The sequence below is a fragment of the Anastrepha obliqua genome, chromosome 4, assembly GCF_027943255.1.
Source record: "Anastrepha obliqua isolate idAnaObli1 chromosome 4, idAnaObli1_1.0, whole genome shotgun sequence".
In the NCBI taxonomy this organism is placed as follows: domain Eukaryota; kingdom Metazoa; phylum Arthropoda; class Insecta; order Diptera; family Tephritidae; genus Anastrepha; species Anastrepha obliqua.
Genome location: NC_072895.1, coordinates 108,738,321 through 108,754,726, shown reverse-complemented (window position 1 = coordinate 108,754,726; position 16,406 = coordinate 108,738,321).

The window sequence follows — 16,406 nt, the reverse complement described above, 5'->3', positions numbered from 1 at the left end:
TTTCCTCAAAAATAAGTAGCTTACAACTCTTTAAAGGGTATGCCTATGCCATTGTCTTTGTACTCATTAGTCATCTTGCTATCAAGTGTTCAGGATTCAGTGGCTCTACCTGCCGGCCCATCGATGTCACAATGGCCAGAAATCCATATTACCTTTAGGCAAATTACTTATCTCGTCGTCTCAAAAGTCATCCCGTTAAGAGCTACCTTTCATGGCTACCTTGTCGACCACCGCCTACTGCTTTGCAAGGGATTTTATCGCAGCCCTGATTTTAGTGAAAATGTAGATTTCATCTTCAGGTATCAAATCACAATGTACCAGTGTCACGGCTTTTATTATTGCCATCAGTTTAGCTTGAAAGGTATTGCAGTAGTCGGGAAGCCAAAAGCTAAAGGAGTTCTCCAGATGTTTGGAATATACACCTCCGTTCACCTTGACCTTGAGCTTTGAGCCATCACCAGCAACAGCATAATTAAATGCATAGTTTAAAACAAGCGCGTGTTATTATTATTAGCTGTTCTTAATAGCTATAAAACAAATCTGATTTAAGCACAAGAATCTATTTGCCTTTATTTTCCTGCTATTCCTATACAGCGGTCAAGTGTTGTTCACTATCCTATTAACTGCCAAAGTGCCCACACAAGTTGGCATTTGCCAAACGAACACCTCCCACACTTTCGCGTAGTTTAGCTAATGAAACCCTTAGGAGAAATTATTATTGCAACACACAAACTTTAATAAATTCGAGATTTAATGGTATTAAATTCTAATTTAGCAACGCGCAGCGTAAAATTAAATGAAAATTTCGTAGGAAACACACAAAATGTAGTTAGTAAGGACAACTGCAAAAACAAAAAAAAAAAAAAAAAAACAGATTAGCAACAATGAGCGAGCGTGGGAGTAGCTCTAAAACGCAAGTAAAGACCACGCAAAGCTACAACTAAACACAGAAACAAACATACGAACATAGTTTAAAGGGACCAAGCAAACATGCGCTGACACTTCAAAATTAATTAAAAACTAAAATCCTTAGCAGCCAACAGTTAACAGTGGCTAACAAGCTGGAAATATGTATGATTCGTGTGCGGCAGGCACGAACATACACACATTCGCTTGCAAGTCACATACAAATGCATACATATATACACAGATATAGGTATGTGGACGAGAGAGCATAGTGTAGCAAGGACTGTGCGTAATGACTACTGTTGACTACTGTGAAGTGTCGTTGACAAGCTCCATTCAAGTGGCATTGAAGTTGCCAAAAGCGTCGAAAAACGAAAAAGGGATTAGATGAATGAGTGCGAAACGAAATAAAACAATACGAATTGAATTGTACTGCCCACAGTAGATTTTATTTGCTTTCATTGGCATTGTGGGTGTTTTGTGTGATTGTTGTTGTACAATAGCGCCGCTGACCGTGCGACTGATTGATTGACTATTTGCATGAGCGCTTGACGGACACATTGGGCGCATTGTGTGGCAATGCGTTACAAAACCTACTCGAATTCATTCAATGTTTGAAAGCCTAAGTTGCTGATTGATCGATTTGTTGATGCGTGAACGTGTGGGTGTTCGAATCGCTAACGTGCACTGTATCGCACCAATATTTTAAATACACATAACTAGAGCACCAGCGGCTGTCACACGCCTTTGCCAGCCGCTATTTTTGAATGATATGTCAAAGTTTGTGAGCCGTAACCCGAAATATTTGTGCCAATGGAGAACAGGTATAGGGTAGGAGAATGGAGTATAAAAGGGTGGAGCTACAGGAGTATAAGACAAATGGAGAATAAATATTGAAGGATTATTTGTGGCGTTCGATAAATGTACCCGAGTTCGCGTTTCATTGTTGCATGTATTCAAAATTGGCTTTACTAGGTGTTTAGGAGATGATTCTCAAGTTCCACTAATCAGGCTAATTCACTGCAAAATTCATATAGAACATTTAGTTACAAAATATTTAGAATACAAAAATTTTATTATATTTGAAAACAGTAAATTCCATTCGCGCTAATACAAAATAACATCGGCAATTCAAAAATTTCCTTCAAGCATTAAAGTAGGAGGAACTTCCAACTGAATTTTCTGCTTTTGGTCCAATCCTAAAGAAGAAAAAGTCAACGATTATATAAAACACCTATTAGCGGATATTCAATACTTGAAATATTTTAAATCGTCTCTTGATTTTTTTCTAAATCCATTTGAATTCAACATAATTCATGGCCAGTTTTTCATTTCCCATTTGATTATAACCCAAAATGCATTTGGAGTATTAGAATAATTAGAAATGCGTCGATTATTGAATTTGGGAAATTTGTATCAGAATCGAAGTATCCTGAAGTAAGGGTTCCCCCTTGTAAAATTTTCAAAAAATCGATTTTTTTTTATTTCGATATTTCGAAAGTATAGTGTCTAAAAAATATACTGTGAAATTTTCATGCGGAAGTTCCTAATATTATAGCTTCTATAGCCCATTAACTATGTAGAGAGCGGTCCGCGCGCTCCAGTACCTCAAACTTTGAACTCATTTACTCGAAACTGCAATTTTAAAAACTGCTCGTATTGTAACTCAAAAAGTTATTGGCCGATTTGTTTGAAGTTTAGTGAGGCCTTTCTGTACATTACTATAGGAAGGGTAAACCTCAAATTTCAGACATTTCGCGTGGATAAATTACTTTTTGGGGGTTAAAAATGTCAATAAAGTAGTCCTAAATTCCGACTTTTTTTCAAAGGCTTATTTTATAATTAATTTTATACTTGTTTTTTAATTTTATTGGTTCATCCTTTCCGTTAATATGTTATGTAAAAAACCAATTTAATTTTTTTGTTTCAGATCGACAGATTAAGAGTAATAAATAGAGCAGTTTGGGATCTCGTGCCGTGATCCTGAGCCGCCATTTTGAAAAAAAATGAAAAAAAAAATTTTTTTTGTACTCTCGAAAGGTTAAATAAAGTTGAGTTAAAGCTTCAAAATAATATAATTATAATATTTTATCACCTTTAAAAATATATTTAAAAAAATGACCGAATTTGGACTTCCCTCCTTAAAAAAGGTAGCTTGTCGAATTACTTCAATATTCGGAACAACGTAAAAGAACAATTGAAAGAATTACAGAGCAGTGATGTCACCAATTATTCAACAAATTTCGAAGAATTATCGAAATAAGTAAAATAAATGTCATTAATTTTTAATATTTTTATAGAAATATTTTTATTTATGAATGGCTGTAGAGGTTTATCAATAACTGTTTATCTCTGCACACAAATAAGTGCTTCCAAATTAACTGTTCGAAGTATGTCAACGACTTGGGTATAATATTTGATTCGAGGCTTACTTTTGCTAGTATTAAAAATTTTATTATCCAAATCTTACGACAGGGAAAGCTCCCCACGCGGCATCACAATGGGCTATGAGCCTGAGTGTGTCCCTTAGGACAGCCGCTTCAACCTAACCTAACCTAAAGCTTACGGTATGCTTTTATTAGGCGTATTAGCTCCGATGTCTCCGATCCATACACGCTGAAGCTTTTTTATGCGGCGTTTGCATGCTTGAAGCTTGAATATGCACCCCTCATTTGGTTTCCGTATTATATGAGTAAGTCTCAGAATCCAGAAAATATTTTTCAAATTTTGCGTTGCCTAAATTATGTTGGCCTCGGTAGTCTTGCGTAAGTGCGCTAGCCTGCCATCCCAGAGGTTGTGAGTTCGAATCCCACGTAAGGCGCGGTCCTCGCACTTTTCCAAATTTACCTATTTTTCCCTTTACACCTTATCCATTCCATCCTTACTCCCGCACAATAGCCAGTGCATTCTTTGTGGCTGCTAAAACAAGCAAAAATAAACAGTTATAGATTGCTTTAGTGACGCCAGCAGAAGGAAGCTCGCAAACGCGGTAATAGCGCAGATATGTCAACTTTAACGAAGTCCTCAACCATCTGTGCGATCCTTCTGCAGAAAAATATAAAACACAGATGGCGCTCCAAGCAGTAAGAAGGCGTTGTTCCTAAGCAACGACAGGTGGACACTTCCACTACTTAGGGCTGGTAGAGGCAGGCTAATCACCTACTCTGTCTGAAATCATATAGATTAACGAAACCAACGCAAGACAAATGTCTTGTCGAGGCTCTATGCTCCCGATAGGAGTGAACAAGAAAAAAAACTTATGTTATGTTTCTCGGATCCTATCCCTTGCTATGTAGGGTGATACTTATTTAGTAGCTTATAATCATTGGAGAACAGAATAATAATCATATCTTTGCCTTTCATTTTAGATTTGATTCGCGGCACTGTTGGCTGTTCGGTACTTCTTGAGAGTATTTTTTTCATCTTCCGGCCAGAGCTGTTCGTAGTTAAGAATTTTTCTATCTTGGTCTCTCAAAATCTCTTTATGCTCGAAATAGTCCTATTACTAGAGTCCCTATTGAGTTTAGTAAAATCTGTAAATCTCAATAAGACAGATTTTTTATGTTCAAAGGATCGTCTATTGAATATTTTTTGAATATTTATTGTAAACAGTTTGTACTTTCTTGTTTTATGACTACTAATCTTAAAATATGTCTACTTAGTCTATAAGAATTTATTATATTCATTCGCTTAATAAATAAATAAATAAATGGTAGCTGGTGTGTGCTAACAAGCCAATCGAGGTACTTAGCTGAAACAGCTAACTTCAACCCAAGAGTTTAGTAACTTAAACACTACCCTTTCTCTCTCTCTCTCTCTCTCTCTTTCTTTTAACTCTTCACTCTTTCCTGCCGCGGTCTTCTACTCTATCAAAGTTAAGCATCGTTCAAACTCACCAGCAGACAATTTCTTGCTATATCGTATGCCTAAATCACCGGAAACGAAAATCCTATGCAATTTTCTATTCGCTTGCCTGGTTGCCAAATGGAATTAAAGTTCTCAACTTTATGTATTTACATATAAACATACATACGTGTATGAAATCTGTGGAACACAATCCTTTCAGTTAACCATAGAAGTTAACACTGAAATGAATCTAAAGTTTTCAAAAGCTTTATCGGCGTTCGCTGTTGTGACACTTTGCGCAACAAGTAAAAATTCACACACATCAGGCAAGCCCGCAAGAAAATTGCGTAAATCACTGCAATACTAACTGCCTTTCGCAGGTCACATTCAAATTCGTCAAGAAAGATGGTCGATTGAATGAGAGATAATATACGTATATACGTAGTGCGAGTGTCGGGTTAATTTATTAAGTATTTCTTCACTTTCAGGCATGATTTTTGGAGTAGATATGTCAATCCCGAAAATTTTGGGCTTATTTTATTTGGCTTATTTTTATGTTTTTCTTCCAAGCTAAGGAAAATTATAGTTGTGGGGTAAAATACATAGTTGATGCGACCTTAATTTTCCATTTTCACTGTTCACGAGAGCATAGGGCTTCGACAAGACATTTGTCTTGCGTTGTTTACGTTAATGTATTTGATTTCGGACATGGTAGGCGATTAGCTTGCCGCTACCAGTCCGAAACTTAGAAAAAACGCATTCCTATTGTTGGAGCGCCATCTGTGTTCCACATTTTTCTGCCAGAAAGATCACACAGATGGTTGAGGACTTCGCTAAAGCGCTATTACCGCGGTTGCCCGATTGCTCTTGCTGGCGTCACGGATGCAATGTGTAACTGTGTATTTTTCTTTGTTTTTGCTTATTTTACCAGCCGCAATGCAAATAATGCGCTGACTATTATACGGGAGTGGGCATGGAAAGAATAAGTTTGGGTTTAAGGAGTGAGTTGGAAAATGAAGTAATACAAATTACAAAATTTTCCATTTTTGCCGTGTGCCATATCCAATTTGAGAACATACAGAAATCTTACTTACTTTCGAGATGAATTTTTAAAGTCACTCTAAAAAACAACAGTCAGTAAGTCATCAGACATCAAAACTTTCTGGGTGCATTTATGGTAAAATGTGGTAGGCCGAACTTCTCAGCGGATATGCCAGAAGGCGTTTGACAACACCGGAAGTACCCAAGGCCAGGTATATAAATAGTGTCCCTCCTATTATTAGAGTTTTTCTCATATTAAATGTAAAATACTATATGTTTCCGATTTTTGAGGATGCGAAATTTAAAGAAATTAGGAGAGACTTTTTTGTTTATTGAAATTATTTTTGTGTTGGTCGGAATAGAATTTTTGTTTTTGCAGCTTTATGCGGTATATTTTAAAATTATGATGTTTAAGGAATTTCAATAATTTCTTTCTTTGAAATTGCCTGATTGGTGTGTCTAATCCTTATATATTAGTTTGGTGAAACAAAATCCATTATTTTTGAGTAAAAGTTTTGTGCAAATGACTTTTTATGGTCGATCTTTAGCTAACGGGAGATGCAGAACTACTAAGTTGCCGATCAACTTTGATTATTCCTGTGATTTTAGCGACATTTTCGACATTATCGATATTTTCTCTAACTTCCAAAATGCCTATACGGAATCGACAAAACCAAACTGCGCGTAATTATCTGTTAGGGTATCGGCCCCTTAAACACCATTCACCATTTCAGCGGCCCGGCGTGCATTTCTCCTTTATCAAAGAAAAACTGTAAAATGTACCGAATTTTGTCTCTCTTGCCTTCCATTGTTAACACCCAGTAACTCACAACTGAAGGGAACAAACAAAAAACCGGAAACGACTTTTTTAGTGTGAAATGTCATCTTGACAACGAGCATAAACCTTAAGGGGGAACGCCACTGTGAAAATTCAAAACAATCGATTTTTGTTTTTTGCATAAATTGTTAGTATAACTACTCAAGAAAATGTGGTACAAATTTTAAAGCGAAATTCGCTTTATTCCCGATTCTATGTGCACTTAAGTGAGCACCCGTCGGTTCGGCCCCGTAGCACTTACGATGCGATGCTTTATTTCAATCGCGTTTTTCTCGAAACGACTTTTTTTGATATGGTGGCAACGATTTCTCGAAGACTAATAAATCGATTTTAATTTTCTTTTTTTCAGCCGACTTTCAAAATTTTGAAAATAACAATTTTTTTGGGCCTGTTGAAAATCAAAAAAAAAAATGGTGAAAAACACACATCGAAATTTAAATCACCACCATTTTGTCAAAAACAAAAAAACAAAAACAAAACGGCTACGTACAACGATAGCTACTATTGTGTAGATTAATAAAATTTTTGGTTTTTTGATTTCAGGTGATTATTCATTGCTGTATCGCTGCCACCAGATTTAAATTTGTCAATGTTCAATATTTGTTAATAAAAATTTATACCAACATAGCTTAATACATATATTATATAATAAATTGCCTTTTGTTCGATCCTCGAATAATCATTCCTACTTACAAAAAAAAATTTCCCAAAAATCGACTATTTTTTGGCCTCCTACAGTGGCGTTCCCCCTTAAAGTGCTTGATCGATACTTTACGATATATCGATCACTGCAGCCATCTACCTAGAAAATAAAGGATATTTTTCCCCTAAATAAAATTAGCGCTTACACACTTTTTTGGTATTTGGCCGTGCTCCTCCTCTTATTTGTGGCATGCGTCTTGATGTTATTCCACAAATTGAGGGACCCTCAGTTTCAAGACGACTCCGAACGGCAGGTGACTTATTTATGAGGAACTTTTTGATGGCAGAAATACGCGCGGAACTTCGCCATTGCCCTTGCCTGTCGAGGGGCGACCGCATTCGGTTAAACGTCTTCTATCATTTGGTGTTTCATGCGCGAAGATTTGCACCTATGCACTGCCCACGGCTACGGAGGCCGTCGTAATTCTTAGTTTAGGAAAATATGTATGATAAAAGAAAATTTCCAATCTATGACCTTAATTTCTGTTTTATTAATTATTTGTTATATGGATTTGAATTGAATAAATATATAAATAAAAATATATACTTAAAAAAATTTTTATATTTACTATATTAAAAATTGAATTTAGTTTTATATTTTACCGCTAAGTATGCCTGTTACATTCAAACACTTTCATATATTTCTGTAAAAAATATTAGCCTACAGAAATTTTATTAAGTTTTCGTATTTTGTCAATAGATGTCGTTGGAGTCATCTATCTCCAGTGCTACCAATCACATTGTGTCATATCATATGGTGCTAGAAAGGTGACATTTCAGGCTTCATTTAACCAAAAAAAAACCTTTTTCGGAGACGTTGAAAAAAAGTTATAGCTGTTCAAAAAGGAGTGAAAATAATGAAGAAATTCGCTATGTCTTGAAATTTTTGTTTAAAAAAGGAAGCATGCCACGCAAGCCACCAATGAAATTTGTGAAGTTTACGGAGACGATGCTGTATCAGTTCATGTAGCACAACAAAGGTTTGCTCGCTTCCGTTCTGGAAATTTCGATGTGAAAGATGCACCTCGCTCCGGTCGATCTATCGTTGAAAAAGTTGATGAAGTTATGGAAAAGATTGACCAGGACCGTCACATAAGCTGCCATGACATCGCCAAGGCACTAAACATTCATCATCAAATGGTTTTGAACCATTTAAAAAAGGCTGGTTACAAAAAGAAGCTCGATGTTTGGGTACCACATGAATTGTCTGTGAAAAATTTAATGGACCGAATTAATATCTGCGATTTTTTGCTGAAGCGAAATGAAATCGAACCATTTCTGAAGCGAATGGTAACAGAAGACAAAAAGTGGATCAAATACGACAATAGTGGGCGAAAAAGGTCATGGTGCAAGGGTGGTGAAGCTCAAGAAATGGTCGCAAAGCCAGGATTGACGCCTCGAAAGGTTATGCTGTGTGTTTGGTGGGATTGGAAAGGAGTCATGCACTATGAGCTGCTCCAGCCTGCTCGAACAATTGATTCTACACTTTACTGTCAACAACTGATGAGATTGAAGCAAGCAAGCGAAAAAAAACGGCCAGAACTGATCAGCAGAAAGGGCGTCGCCTTTAATCAGGACAACGCTAGGCCACACACATTTACTGGGAGAGCTTGGCTGGGAAGTTTTGATGCATCCACCATATAGCCCTGACCTTGCACCATCGGACTACCATTTGTTTCGGTCAATGCAGAACTCCCTTAATGGAGTAAAGTTGACTTCAAGAGAAGCCTGTGAAAATTACTTGTCGCCGTTTTTCTCCGAGAAAGCACAAAAGTTTTACCCTGATGGAATAATGTCTCTAGAAGAAAAATGGCAAAAGGTGGTCGACCAAAATGGTACATATTTGGTTAAATAAAGTTCATTATAAATATAAAAAATGAGTTGAAGTTTGATTAGAAATACGAAAAGACTTTTTCGACTACCCAATATTTCGTGACAATTATCAGTATTCCGAAATTTCGGGATCAACGCTTACTCATATTGGCACCTCTACTATGCATATACCCGCATGCATAAGCCCGCATTGATATATGCAATGCACCAACGCACTTTGCTGCAGTAAACGTAATTTTTTTCAGCTGTTCAGCGTCAATGCTGACATTGTCAGAAAGATTTGTAGTTGCGCACTCACCCACACCCATACGCACTACTTCTGCTATATTTGTGTGCTTATGTGCAGCAAAAGTTTCTACTTATCCAATACTCTGCATTCACCCAGGCATATTTTAATGCCCATTTTGAAGCTTTGAAATACACTTGCGGAAGAAGCTTTGTTAGAGAAACTTTATATCTTTGCCTCGTGCGAGTATACTTATATTTTCTGAGGTGTTTTCGAGTAGCAAATTTCCACAAACCAAGCTACCCACCGCAAGGAGCATATGTTGGCTGTGCGATTGCATAAGCAGGAGGAGAAGAAAAAACTCATTTAAAAGGCTACCAGGCACTTAGTGCGCTGCGAAATGTATGCGTTGGAGAGATAAAACGCTTAGCTAAATGATATTGTGGCGCGTGGCGCACAGTAAGACATGAAGAAATTGATTCAATGGAAGTATTGGTTTTCTCGATTTTTTTTGTGTGTCTTTCCTTTTCTTTTCGTGGCTTTTGCGAACTCTGCTGGAAGATTCTTTTTGTTGCCGGTGTGGGATGGCTTATGTTTTTATAAATCCATTTCTGTTATTATTTGCGTTGCAATTTTGATTTTCTGCGAATATGAAATATAGCCGCTGTGCTGGATTTTGCAGTAGTTGATTGCTCTATACAGTGAAGTAAACTGAGCTGTGATCAAAGTTATCAAACTCTGTGGGTATAAGAAAAGATATTTCAGTGAGCTGCTGACTTCAGTTGCAGTAGTAAATTATGTTTTCGGAGAAGTGTATGATTATTGGGTTGGATTGAAACAAAAAGGGGAAGAATAAGAGAATTGTTCTTTTAATCAGCGGATATTTTGTTGACCTTAAGAAACAAATAATTTCAGGCGCAGGACAATCGTGCGGGTGTTTCAGGTACATCATACAGGAGTTATACTTTTCGATTATATATCCTATTTGGCTACGGCGGCCGCTACGTCGATTAAAAAAAAAAAAATAAATAATTGGCGCGTACACTTCTGTTAGGTGTTTGGCCGAGCTCCTCCTCCTATTTGTGGTGTCGACTCCGAACGGCAGATATTTTTATGAGGAGCTTTTTCATGGCAGAAATACACTCGGCGGTTTGCCATTGCCTGCCGAGGGGCGACCGCTATTAGAAAGCTAATCGGCTACGTCGATTACTTCTTTCAAATAATTCATGAAATGTACATCCTATGCTAGTTTAATAGTCACAAGCATTAATTATTTAAAAGGATTCGAGCCAAAATCGAGCTTCACCAAATTTTATAATGTAAGTCATTTGTGGAACAACATCAAGACGTATACCACAAATAGGAGGAGGAGCTCAGCCAAACAGCCAAAAAGGGTGTAAGGGTGTAATTATATATATATATATTGTATAATTCAAAAAAAGTTCTGCCCTTTTTCCGCCAGAGGCCTTGTCGTGAGCCATATCTCAGAATACACATATTGCATTTGGTCCTATTATATGGCGAGTTAAAGATAACCCTGTGCTCCTAAAAAGCGCTTTAATGGCTTGTTTTGTTTTTTTTTGGCGAATCCAATATTGTGTTGCAGCGCTTCTAAATAAACGTAAGAAACTGAAAGTTCAACTCAAGTCCATTTGGCTCACTAAAACACCAAGGAATAGTCGAAGAAAGTAGCTACAAAAATTTCTTTTATATATAAATCCTATACAGTTTCAAATGAAATAACAAAGTCCTGATTCCAAAGAATACATTTTGATATATAGGCTTTGGTACACCAACCATCTAGAATGTAGATAAAATGAAAAGGTATAAGCACTTCTCCCATTGCCAGAGTGCTGAAGATTAGCTAGACAATCCCTTGAAATAATTTATAATATATAAGGCAGATCTTGAGAAGAAACAAGAAGGGATATATACGGCTGCCACGAATTGACTCAAAACTGGCTTTGGAAACAATTGATGTTTGTTTTATTGAGACCAAGTAAACATTTTTGACGCGAACAAGTGCTGGAAAATGTATCACGTATGAGAACATATAAGAGCGTACGAGAGCAGTTATTAAAGGGCGTGGTCAAATCACGGTAAGTCGAACAAATACAACGTCAAGCTCTGAGTAACGGCGAAGAAAGCTTTGTTGTGGGTTTAGGAAAGGAGTAATTTTTGCTGTTGCTGGAACCATTGCGCACCCAAAGCGATTATTAGCTTATGAAGCATTTGAAAATGTTTCTGATAGAATCAAATGTTCTTAATAGAATATTTTATCCTAAAAAATAAAAATGTTAAAAAGAGTCGATGCTTTTTCTTAAAAAAAAAACTATACCAAAACTTTCTACTTTAAATAAAACTCAAAATTATAAAACTTTCTGAAAGGTTTTTAAGGTTACTTTTTATTATAACATATATATATTATATATCCTTTTATTATAATTTTTAAAAAAGTTTGCAACAACATAAAAAATGCTAAGATTATTTGGCATGGAATTGCCCATTAACGAACTGGATTCTTTTGCATGTACGGGAGGACCGATAGGGAGGGCGAACGACGCAATATTTTTTATTTTTCGCTTATCATTTGTAAACTTCATTAGTATACATTTCATCATGGAACGCTACACACTTGAGCAACGATTGCAAATCGTGAAAATTTTTTATGAAAATAATCGTTCTGTTGCTGCTACTTTAAGAGCATTACGGCCATTTTACGGTCCATTTAACAAGCCGTCCCGTTTTGGGGTTATGTGAAGTCATTGGTCTACAGTAACAAGCCGGCGACGATTTGTGAGCTCAGAGCCAATATTGAACGCGAAATTGCTGGAATTTCGGCCGATTTATGCAAAAGAGTGGTCGAAAATTGAGTTCAACGATTGGACGTCGTAAAACGTGCACGCGGTGGTCATGCAAAAGAAATCGAATTTCATACTTAAATGTATATGTTCAAACTAGATAATAATAAATAAAAATTAGTTAAAAAAGTCAAACCGTTTGTGTTTTATTCAAAAAAGTTCAAAAGTTGAAGCGCTCTTACTGAAAAACCATATATAAATTTATGGAAACTCAAAGCAAACAACTGGAAATAGTCAAAGACCAGGTAAAATGGAGACATTTTGTGCGGCAGGCCAAAGCTCACACCAAGTTGTAGCGCCAAGCGATGATGATGATAATCCTCTGCTATGAGTATTGCGTTGCTCATTTTCGAAGAAAAGAGAAATGTACCATCAACTGAAGAGTTAGTGGGTTAGATTGTTCCATAAAAATGTTCCCCATTGTTTTCTATATAATAAATTTGCTGAATATATCGTATATTTTAAATTTAAGTTCCTTGTGCCGATGTACCATAAGAGTCTAACCTTAAGAATTTGAACTCCCAAACAGAAGATTTAGACGTAAATTTCCAAATCGCTGATGCACACTGATTCTTTTTTCCACTTTTTAACTGAAATCGTTGCCCAGCCGCGTGACCAACCCAAAACAATTATTTAGGAGTAAACTTTCAAATCGCCGATACAAATCTATTTTGCTCCTCTCTACGGGAATCCATTTTCGGAACCTTTTTACTTAAAAAAAAAAAATATTCTGCCATACAATGATACTTGTTTAACTCCACCTGCGATTTTTCTTGCCCGAGGGGAGTATGCTATGGATAACTATCGGACTCATAAAATCAATCCTAAAAATAGCATAAGCCTCTACTACTTAGGAATTGCCAAATAGCGTGAAAAAGACACGCTTATTACATGAATTAAGTAGCTAGAATAAAAGTAAATGTCTACTTAACATTCCTCGCTTGAAGTTCCTCCTTATAAATTTCATTTAATTACTTTCCATAACCTCCTTTCGATTAGTCTGCGCCATGGCGGATGAGTGACCTCAAACCAAGTCCTTGCAATTCACGCGAAAAACCGCTAACACACAATTCTAATTAAAAGGCAATTTCAACAAAAGCGAAAAAGGAAAAGACATACACGAATTCGCCGGAAAATTCGAAAGTGTGTCACTTTGCCAAACTCCTAGCAGCTTTTAGTCAGCCACATAGAAAATTGCAGCTGCGGTTTCACGCAACCAAAAACAAAATAACGACTACTACATTAAAACCCCAAAAGTCACGTGTTAAATGCAGTCAACGCCAACTGACAGCTGCCACTAGCTATGCGAGATGTCAGGTGGCGGCTGGCTGATTGAGCGTGCGCGCAGAGTCATAATTGTATGTGCATGTGTTAGTGAATTTGTTTGGCACCCGGGGCGTTGCTGGCACTGTTATGGTCGGCGGCTCAAAAATAAAAGCGTTGCTGCGGCGATAATAAGAAACACAAAAACAATACGGAAGAAATGCCACCAACAGGCACACCGCATGTGGTAATTAAGTTGCTTGTTGGCTGATTTTGTGTTTGAGTGTAATGAAATTGGCCGATGGCAATGTAGATATAAAGAAAAATGCGCTATAGCTTTTGATTGCTTGAAAAATATGTGAAATATAGTTTTTTCCGCATTGCAAATAGTTGAGAATGAGAATGGGATTGCAATTTAAGGTACATTTTTGACTGAAGTAGCTTGCGCTGTCCGTTCGTAGTGAGGTTCACCGACCTAAAAATAGTGCAAACGGTGATGTTCCATGTATGCTACCGGCTCATACCCAGACCTGCTATAGGATAAAAAGTATTGTTACTTAGAAGAGAGGGGAAAAGAGCACAGCGATTTTTTATTAGCAAAAGTCTATTGTGTCATAAATTTTTCGTCAAAATGGTATATTTTTAAACAGAAATTTTTGAAATATTCCAAGTATGAAGTTTTATAGCTCATTGAATTTTAGCGTAGAAAAAGATTTCTGAAACTGTTTTTTATTGACGGCGTTGGGTGTTTTCTTCCATGTAAATTTACGTGCTCGAGTTCGTTCATATGGAAGAAAAGAAAAGAAAAAATTGCCAAAAATCAGAAGAATTTTGTAGTAAAACGTGACTTAATCAATTTCGTAGAGCAATTTCATTTTCCAGCATATTTCAGAGTTTTTTTTCACAGGTTGAAAATTTTAAGACTTGGTAATAGACAGTTATTTTTTGTAAGAAGCGCTATAAGCCGATTTATGATAGGAAATTTATAGCCAATCTTCTAATGCGGAATTTCAAATGCATTTTATGGAACCTTTTAACCTGCTAACGTTCCCTTTTCCGGGTTAATTAATCCCCTTTCAAGATAAGTACGAAAAGTCCTTTTAAACAGGACGTTTATGGACTAAAATGTTCTGCCCAAATTTTTATCAGGTCAGTGCATAGTAAGAACGAGGCATGCGCTTAGCTAAGACTGCACTCAGCCCATATAAGTTTCGTAATTCTGCAGTTTGACGTATGTTTGTGGTCTTTCAGTTGCTGATGGTTAATAAATATCAAACCTATTGATGCTGGAAATTAAACCTTACTTAACAGCTTCAATAAACCCCTCTCTGACTAACTCAGACATCTTTGCGGATATGTTTATTGATTAGAAATTTTAATGTGGCGAGGACTGTTCGCTGGTACAATAATATTCGAATATTCTTTATTTAGTCAGTCTCGATTTTGTTGTGAAAAATGCCAGAGTAAAAATAGCAGTCAAAAAACTTGAAGAAATAGATCAGCGTTTAATTTGAAGGTGGCGACAAGAGCAAGAATGTCTGCCTAAATGATACTAGCAAGGCTAAACAGATAAATATTGTATCATGATTTTCGGGTTTCCTAGCAGTCAGTGTAAATTTCTAAACCATCTCCAAGCTGTTGGTACATAAGAAATGGTTTCGGATATAGAAATATTTTATAGAAGCGATAGTTTCCACACGGACTTATCTAAAACCAGATTCAGAGAGACAATGATAACTGAACCTTCTACTTATGTATCGACGAAACATGTCTTACTGAGGTTATTGGCAGAAAAAAGGCCATCAGACTTGCACGCCCGAAACCTCCACTTATATATTGAACTTTTTGTTTCAGTCAGATCCCGGCAGAAAATGAACTTTAATAAATACAAATGCGAAAGTTCGGTTTGGAAAGGCGGTATATCATTAGTCTGCTGCTTTTTAGAGGTGGCTAAAAGAGAAAATATGGTAGCAAGGCCCTGCATTCTTCACTACCATAAGCCCCATTCTTGGAGCCTCAGAACAGCCACACACTTATTGCAGTGTGTGCAATAGAAAGATGAATAGAAAAGAGTGTGACGCGCCCCTAAGTCTCGTTATGTGCTTTATTTCGCGTTAAATTTGAATCTCATTTCTTTACTGTAAATTCGTTACAATTGAAGGACTTGCAATTTTTTAATAATATATATTCCCCAACTGAATAAATTCATTTGCTCATTCACATTTCATACATTTAAAACTTTGAATGCCAATTATATTATCACAATTATATTGCGCAGTGGCAACCGTCCTTCGCAGACTTAACTCAATTTATTAATTTTCGCGCAGCATCAAAAACTTTATAACTTCGTGTATTCAACTTTCACAGCGTGCAATGCTTACATTTACGCTCAAAGGTAAAACAAAGAATCTGAGCGCAATGGGAGAAATGTATTTTCTTATTTTTCAGGTTTTTATTCTATTTTTTTTTTTGCACAGATATATATGCTTTATATACGTACTCTTATACCTTTATTATTATTATTTATTTACTTATTTTTATTTTCATTTTTATTTTCATTTCTTTCATTAGCGAATAATGGAGCAAGCGCGCAAATTTTGTGAGTGGCCATTGCTCAGTACTGGCGGAGGAAAATTTCCCTAAAAAGCAAATATAAATGACAGTTAAGTGAAACGAAAACTTCAATGTGTGTATGTGAGTGGGTGTAAAAGTGGACTAATTAATTCGAGCACATGCTGAAAGTGTGTTTCGTTGGCACGTTTTTATCGCTACATTTCGGTTTTTTTATTTTAACTACTTTTCGTTCGCAACATGTCGCTTAATGGAACGATGAGGATGATGAGAAAAGCTAACTGACGTAAAAACTATGTGGAGAAATGTGGACATGCAA